Below are 8,306 nucleotides of genomic sequence, written 5' to 3'. Positions count from 1 at the left end.
CACAAAGCATTCTGGGTAAATGATGACGTGGATATATAGCGAGCTCTATCCACCCTGAAGGTTAATCTTGGACCATATCTGATGATCGACTCTTTTAAATGAAACCAGAGAGCGTTGACAGAGAGGAGAAGGTAGAAATGACTCAGCCTGCAACTGAAAATATGGATGGAGGACCTCAGTTTAGCTTGTTAGTTTGTTGCGCTAGAGCCGAGCTAATACATATAAGGCCATGTTGCGTCGGCGCTAAAGCCAACAGACTAAGCTGAGGTTCTTCTTCCATGAAGAAGTTCTGTTGTCTTTCATCCATTTGTTCAGTTACAGGCTGAGTCATTTCTACCTTCTCCTCTCTGTCAACGCTCTCTGGTTTCATTTAAAAGAGTCGATCATCAGATATGGTCCAAGATTAACCTTCAGGGTGGATATAGCTCGCTAGCAGCCTCACACTGAGGACCTATCCACATCATCATTTACCCAGAATGCTTTGTGTGTAAATAAAATGGCCCCGTCTGTGTTAAAATAGATTTTTAAAAATTTACAAAACTTAACAGCCTACAGTATTTTTACGGTTTTAATTTTACAGTTAAAATACATGTTTATCAAATAAAGTCTAATGTTACAACTAATCATGGATCCATTTAAAAAAAATTTGCATGTACATATCAGTACTGTAGGAACTAAAGCTATAGTTCAGTGGTTCCCAACCCTGGTCCTCAAGGACCCCTATCCAGCATGTTTTACTTGTTTCCCTGCTATTCAGCAGGTCTTCAGAAGATTGTTAATCATTCAGTCATTCAAACCAGGTGTGTCAAATCAGGGAAACATCTAAACATGCAGGAAAGGAGTCCTTGAAGACTTGGGTTGAGAATAAATGCTTTAATACATGTTGTCTGGTTTATTATTTACAAATAAATGGCAAAGAATCAATGCCTTCCAGAGGCACTACTAAAAAACATAAAACTAAGTCAATATTATATTTTGAAAATGTCTCATTGAGCTCAGAGAAGCTCTTGAGGTGTTGGTCAACATTTAAAGCAGTGATTTTTAGTTGTTTCCCTGATTTGACACACCTGGTTTGAATGACCGAGTGATTAACAATCTTCTGAAGACCTGCTGAATAGCAGGAAAACAAGTAAAACATGCTGGATAGGGGTCCTTGAGGACCAGGGTTGGGAACCACTGCTATAGTTCATAGAAATGTAGGGTTGTTTTAACTCCAAACATTAAGGGATCCAGCTTTGTTCCATTGCAAAGACTCCATACAGTGTAGATTGGGACGGAGGGAACAAAATGCTGTTAAATGGCCAAATCAGAAACAGCTGGAGGAGAATTTTGCAATCATTTTTGCTTGTGTAGATTCTCAGTCAACCAGGACAAGATAAATGTCTGTCTGCAAGGTCAGAAAGCAAGAAGGAACAGAAACACATCAGAAAAACTCTCCAAACCTTTGGATCCTCTGAGCGTTTATCAAGTCAGTGAGAAAATCTAAACACCACGCCACAGAACAAAACAGAAGAAATGCAAAAACATGGTCTTGTATTGTTGGAACACCTGAAAAACCCTTGAGGATTTTCTCCAAACACAACATCTGATTGCATTTCAAACCTAACAGAACTCTCAGGCAGAGGCTGGTCCATCTTAAGGTCAAAACCTCCAAACACAAACCGAGTGGTGTGGTGTCTGCAGTTTGGTGCAGATCAGACTTTTTACATTTGAGGAACTGAACAACCTCTTCACACATGCATGCCTCAACAAAAGGAGACCAGCTCCTCAGGACAAGACTCAGTAGTCCACCTACATCTATAAAAGGGAGTGGTGGCACAGAGGTTAGAGAAGATGAGTCTGTGAYTGGAAGGTTGCGGGTTCAACTCCCCGAACCAACCAGCCCCACTTTGGGCCCTTAACCCCTCAGCTGCTCCCCAGGCGCTGTAATTGGCAGCCTACTGCTCCCCATGTGTGTTCACATGTGCAATGGGTAAAATGCAGAGAATTAATTTCCCCTCTGCGGGACAATAAAGGCTAGCAAAATAAAGGACACTCTCTGAGGACCACGTTCAAATGTTAATATTTTGGACAGCTGTTTGGTGAGTCTATGTGAACGGTTGCTTCAGGTTTCAGTTTTTGGCTGACAGGAGTAACACTGGTGTGGACTTTTGCAGCCCATTAGCTGCAAGTTTGGATGGGTTGTGTGTTCAACGTTGGTATTCTGCAGGCCTTTGTTTGGAACGTGTGGTCATTTAAGCTACTCTTTCCTTTCTGTCACCTCGAACCAGTCTGCCCAATCACCTCTGACATCAACAAGGCTTTATGTCCACACAAATGCTGCTCGCTGGATATTTTCTTCGTTTCAGTTCATGCTCCTGAAACCCTAAAGATGACTGTGTGTACAGTAGGGCTGGGCAAATAATTCAATAACTACTGTATATTGTTATAGCCACGGGATCAATATCCATGGAAAATTTGTCCAATAGAATGCTGATAATTTCAACAAACCCCGATCCAGAACCACATGGCATTCTGGTAGATGTAGGCAGAGGAAAGGCTTTAGCTGCTTGCCTGGTTTAAACTTCAGCAAGTCATCTTCACCAGTCACTACAAGTTACATAAACAGCAACTTTCAAGATTTTTTAATATCGTCTATTTAAAATCTCATACTGGTCAATATTAGGTGCAGTGCAAAAACATTGTTGGCCAAAACAAAAACTACATTAGTCAATCGTGTCTCACGGACTTAAATACATGGTTAAAGTTGACAACAGATTCAACTTTTTATTGGCAGAAAAAAGTCAGACTGAAGCCGAAAGGAAGTTGCTTTAGGTAATGGCAATGGGATGTTTGTTTTAATCTAAATACAACCTCTAATAACGTTGGATTTGTGAAACGTTTTGTATAGAACAGGTCATCAAGCTTTATTTAATAAAAGATTTCCTACAGCTTTTGTGAGTGTGTGAGGATGTGTCAGCATCATACAATTCCTCACGTCATTTCGGACAAGTTTTTCTTACTGAGTATTTACATTAACATAAAAGACGTAGGGCTGGGCGATATGAGGAAAATCTTTTATCTTGATATATTTTGACTATTTTGCGATAAACGATACAGCGGGTAAAATAAGTATTGAACACGTCACGATTTTTCTCAGTAAATATATTACTAGAGGTGCTAATGACATGAAATTTTCACCAGTTGTCAGTAACAACCCAAGTGATCCATACATACAAAGAAATCAAACCATAAATGTCCAGAAATTAAGTTATTTGTAATAATGTGGAATGGCACAGGGAAAAAGTTTTTATCTAATCCTTTGTACAAAAGCCTTTGTTGTCAATGACAGCTTCAAGAAACCTCCTGTATGGAGAAACTAGTGGCATGCATTGCTCAGGTGTGATTTTGGCCCATTCTTCCACACAAACAGTCTTCAAATCTTGAAGATTTCGTGGACCTCTTCTATGAACTCTGATCTTTAGTTCTTTCCATAGATTTTCTGTTGGATTCAGGTCAGGTGATTGGCTGGGCCATTCCAGCAGCTTTAGTTTCTTTCTCTGAAACCAACTGAGAGTTTCCTTGGCTTTGTGTTTGGGCTCATTGTCTTGCTGAAATGTCCAGCCACGTTTCATCTTCATCATCCTGGTAGATGGAAGCAGATTTTTATCAAGAATGTCTCTGAACATTTTTCCACTCATCCTTCCTTCAATTATTTGAAGTTTGCCAGTACCATDTGCTGAAAAACAGCCCCACACCATGATGTTCCCACCTCCAAACTTCATTGTTGGTATGGTGTTTTTTTGGCGGATGGCAGTGCCATTTGACCTCCAAACATGATGTGTATTCTGGCATCCAAACAGTTCAATGTTGGTCTCATCTGACCAGACTATATTCTCCCAGTATTACACAGACTTGTTTAAATGTTGTGCAGCAAACATTAAAGGAGCTTCAACATGCTGTTTCTTCAGCAGTGGAGTCTTGCGTGGTGAGCGTGCATACAGGTCATGGTGGTTCAGTGCATTAATTATTGTTTTCTTTGAAACAATCGTACCTGCTAATTCCAGGTCTTTCTGAAGCTCTCCACAAGTGGTCCTTGGCTCTTGGACAACTCTTCTGATAATTCTTTTCACTCCTCTGTCAGAAATCTTGCGAGGAGCACCTGGTCGTGGTCAGTTTTTGGTGAAATAATGTTCTTTCCACTTCTGAATTATGGCCCCAACAGTGCTCACTGGAACCTTCAGAAGTTTAGACATTCTTCTGTAAATGATGACATCATTATGCTTTACAACAATAAGGTTGTGAAGGTCTTGAGAGAGCTCTTTACTTTTACCCATCATCAGATGGTTCTTGTGCGATACCTGGCCATCATTTGGGACTGAACCAGCTGATATTAACTTGCACTGACAAGGGGCAGACTTGCTTTTAATACTCTTTCAATACTTTTTCCCTGTGCCATTCCATATTATTACAAATAACTTCATTTCTGGACATTTATGGTTTGATTTCTTTGTATGTATGGATCACTTGGGTTGTTACCGACATCTGGTGAAAATTTCATGTCATTAGCACCTCTAGTAATTTATTTACTGAGAAAAATGTTGACGTGTTCAATACTTATTTTACCCGCTGTATATATCACGATACCTCCAAAATTGATGAAAAAATTATTAAAAATTGATTTAAAAAATTGAATACTGGATCTGAACAAATTTAAATGTTCTATTTTACCAATTTTAACCATGTTTCTCACACAAGTTAATTTTTTTAAAAATGGAATTAAGGCCACTGTCTTTTTGTTGTCCACACTCTAGATCAGTTGTGTCAAACTCATGTCCTTGAGGGCCACTATCCTGTTTATCTTGTTTCTCTGCTCCAACACACCTGATTAAGTGATTCAATTACCCCAGTGAATACTTCCAAAGCCTGCATCATACTTGCATTTTTTATTTTAGTAATGTGTTCTAAATTCATGTGGGATGTGTTACTTGGTTTATCTTGAGTTGAGGAAATGTAATTGTTAAGTAATACTGGCTTGATCTAAATTAATTTTAATCAAGGAGACTAAARGTAGAATAACAATTTATTTGATGTTTTCTTTTTTTTTACTTGTAGTATTCAATGTGCTTTCACTTTTTTCTCATTTAAAATGTAGAAGACATTCTGCTCCTTTCCTCCTTTTCACAAAAAGAAAGAAATCTGGCTTTGGTAATAAATTTCTTGTTATTGAAGCTATTTTATATTTCATTTAATGTTCAAACTTAGGACACATAGGGTTTGCAGGCAAAGTCACCGAAAAAGCCACTAGCTATTTAGAGCTTTTTGAATAAACAATAACCACATAAGTCTGTATTAGGTTGAAATTATAATGTCTGAAAAAATATGACATAGAGGCACTTAATTTGGGTATGTGTTCTTCTTACTTACTACCCAACAACAAAAGCCATTTAGAAGAAGAATGTGTTGGATTGATTTAATTCAATAATGGACATTGGTTGCTGATTCGGTGATTCAATTACCTCTTTAAAGTCTGTTGAAGCCTGTTAATAATSCAGTCATACAAACCACATGTGGTTGAGCAGGGAAACGAAAACACGCTGGATAGTGGCCCTCAAGAACCAGAGTTCGATACCTGTGCTCTAGATCTTTAATAAATTCAAAAATAAATGGACCATAGCAGCAAAAAAGTATACCAAGCAAAAGGGAAAAATAAACAATTGAAACTCAAAAAGGTRATCTTGTKCTTTTAACATAAAAAAKGTCAAATCAAAAAATGYGATGGCTTTAAAATACAAAAACGGAAGTATAAATAGCGACAATAAAATTGACTGACCCAGAACGGGATGTTTTGTAAATTACCGCATTTTGTTCGATGTCCTCTTAATGGAATCCAAACCACTGCCAATTATTTTTCCAATGTTGTTTCTCTTCAGAACTACTGTAATTTATCTAAGTTGTCTTCAGTTTTAATCTCATTCACATGCTCACCCGAATCCCCCGCTGCCGCCATGTTTTCCCAACACACGCATGCTCCTCTCTGTGTCCAGAGGGGAAGGGGTTAGTGATGCGTTCAAGTGTGTCAGAAAAGCAAAACTTGCAGGAACGCAGCTTATTGTTTGCATGATAATTTATACTCGATGGTTAYGATAAAGCCATTTTAACCATCATACAYTGAAAAACTCAYGATACATCGAGTWTATTCGATACATCRCCCACCCCTAAAAAGATGTRGGGGGTAAACCATCACAATCCCTCACCAATGTAGAACATGTAGCATATAGCTAAGCATGTAAACAACAAAAAAGATAGCAGGAAAAAGTGTTTGATTTTCACTCGATATATTAGACGTTTGAGGAGAGGCTTGTGTTGTTSGATGAGGAGTCAAAGACTTCATTTTTTCTTGTTTTCCATTAAGAGGAAAAAAGACGTGTRCGTTGGTTGCACATTCCACCTTCCTAATTTAACAACTGGCTCCTGGGAACAGACCATTTTCAGCAAAATGACAAGCAGAAGGACACGTTGCTCTGCGTAAACAAACACACCCACAAAGTTCTGACCAATCCCACTGTGAACTGCATAGACCTGTAGGACAGAGTTCTGACTAGGGGTCGACCGATACATCGGCCGGCCGATATTTGCTTTTTCCTTGTATCGGTATCGGCCGATACGTTCGTCCATTCGGCTGATCCAGTCTTTTGATCATGCGAGCGCATGTGTTGCCGCCCCCTCCCTGGGAGAGAGCGGCTGGTAATGTTGTAAGACAAGATTGCCAACACCAATAAGGGTGAGTTATGAACTTTTAATGTGTTTTAACTGTCYAATTTAGCTGTTTCTGCCCTGTGTCAGAATATGAGGGGGAGAGAACAGCTGTGTGTTTGTTTCACTTTCGAAYGGGAGCGCCATGTTTTTACTTTCACTTTGGCATCAGACTGTTACTGGCGTGTTCACGWTGTTTTTCTTTTAAAATATCCTGGAACTGCTCACAGGAGGCAGAAGAACACCTCYATTCTTTTACCTGCTGGATTAAAATAAAAAAGTTCTCGGTCTTTTCTCGCCATTACGTTCATAAGAGCGAGTAAAGAGCTGCTGTCCACATAAACATGTGAACCAGGCAGACGCTGCTCAGAACAYGTTTGGTCTGACCGCAGCATAAAAGTCTTGATGCAGGTTTTCTTCAGTGTACATTTCAAACTGCGATCAAAAGCTTGTTTATAACGTTAGCTGGTTTAAATGCATTTTTTGCCTGGTGTAAAAAACGGGAGCAGACTGAGGCAGAGCTGCTGTGTGTGAAGTCCTCACAAAGATAGCAAGATGTATGTGTGTGTGTCTCTCCTTTTCTCTGTGTTCCTGTTTTTGCACAAAAAATGCTGGGATATTAAAACAYGGTCATTTTTTAATGTAAAAAAAGATATTAATCTTATTAATATACAAATAAAAACAGAATATGTAGTACTAGATAAAATAAATCTTTAATTTTATTTATTTATTTAAAGAAATGTCTGAAAAAATAAATCCTGCAGCACTTCACTCAGCCTGCACCAGACAAGGCTCTGTTAATAAATGTTTCTTTTTTGTTTRAATTGAGATCTGTGTAACATTTGTTATCATTCTTATTTTTATCAAGTTAATGGAGGAAGAAAAAGCAGTATGGGCTTCAAGAATCGGCCAAAAAAAAATAAAAAAATAGGATACGCGTATCGATTAGACTGATGTCAAAATAATCGGTATCGGCCTTCAAAAACCTGTATGTGGACGATGTGGAAAACCGGGAGAAAACAGAAAGTATGCCATTTTCTGTAGACGAGACGCGAGAATGGAAGCGTAAACTCATGACATGACAGAAACAATGCAGTTTTCCCAAAATGTCCCCTATGACCCTTTAAAGTAGACATGCACAAACACATGCAAAGTCTGTACAGACAGATTAAACATGCAAATACATATAAAAACATCACCTGTGAGGCAGAGCTGCATGATATAAAAAAACTCATTTTCACTGCTTTTATTCTAAATGTTTTATTTTATTACACCTGCTACTGATTTACTACTTTTTTTTTAAAAATCATGCAGCTTTACATAACAAGCGGTGCAGCTGACCACATGACAAGGGACAAACAAAACAGTGAAAAGACATGCATACCGGGCCAGACTCACTCCTCTTGGAGAATATTCATGGAATTCGTAAACACTGATTGCGTTCATCAAACCCATGAAACCAGGTGAGTGAGTCTAGCCGCGGCAATATAACGCTTTGATGAGAGGAAGAGGTTTTGGAGGGGAGAGGACAGCGACAGAGGTGAAGACAGAGAAGGGAGAGCGAAACTTAC

Source organism: Austrofundulus limnaeus, unplaced genomic scaffold (genome assembly GCF_001266775.1).
Source record: "Austrofundulus limnaeus strain Quisiro unplaced genomic scaffold, Austrofundulus_limnaeus-1.0 Scaffold581, whole genome shotgun sequence".
In the NCBI taxonomy this organism is placed as follows: Eukaryota; Metazoa; Chordata; class Actinopteri; order Cyprinodontiformes; family Rivulidae; genus Austrofundulus; species Austrofundulus limnaeus.
This window is presented reverse-complemented; position numbering follows the sequence as displayed.